Source organism: Arachis ipaensis, chromosome B10 (assembly GCF_000816755.2).
Source record: "Arachis ipaensis cultivar K30076 chromosome B10, Araip1.1, whole genome shotgun sequence".
NCBI lineage: Eukaryota > Viridiplantae > Streptophyta > Magnoliopsida > Fabales > Fabaceae > Arachis > Arachis ipaensis.
In genome coordinates this window covers 20,352,895-20,353,703 of record NC_029794.2, presented here as the reverse complement: position 1 = coordinate 20,353,703, position 809 = coordinate 20,352,895, and positions in this window count along the sequence as shown.

The following is an 809-nucleotide window of genomic DNA, read 5'->3' as shown; positions in this document are numbered from 1 at the left end:
TTCTGCGCTATTTGTTATGGCATTCGTTCTGCCACTTGCTGAAGCCACCGCTAACCATTGCAAGCCATTGTTGTTTCGTCTTCTGTCGCGATCCCAAGGAAAGACAACCGTTATGATTGGTGGCGCCTTAACCACGATCAGAGAGACTCGATGGAACCCAAAAGCTTGGAAATCTCTATTGCCGATGGTGGTTGCAATAGCGTGAGCACTCACCAATGCTACTGGGGCACCCCGCGCTTCTCCCTTTCCCTTCACAGAAGCACCAACCCTGGCGCTTCTCTTGGCATCATCATCGTCGCAGAATTGCCTTAGATCTAGGCCGTTCTCATCCCTCCCCGTCACGAAGGCACCGTCCTCGGTGCCAACGGCAACTCTGCCATGCTACCTCTCTTCATCATCCGTGACGATTATCCATGGTTTCAGCAGCGTGCAACCCGCCGTTCTTCCTCCTATCATTTGTTGCAATCCATCCTCGGAACTCCTCTGTTTGCCATCATAGATTTGGGCTACTACCGATCTTTTGCAGTCCACATAGTATCGCTACCACCAAATTTGTTTGTAACTTCTTCATCGTTCTTGTTCGTAATTTTTGGAACGTCGCTGTAATCATTTGATTCTGAAAGTGATGAATTTGATGTGATTGGAATCTCTGGAATTAAAGCTTTAAATCGATGCCCTACTATTTTGGAATTGCTATGTGGTTGATATCTGAATTGGGATATTACTTCTTCTAAATCAGTATCCCAATATGAAATGTTATTTTGAGAAATTTATGGTAATACCAGTTGAAAATCTGGTTGGTAACGATG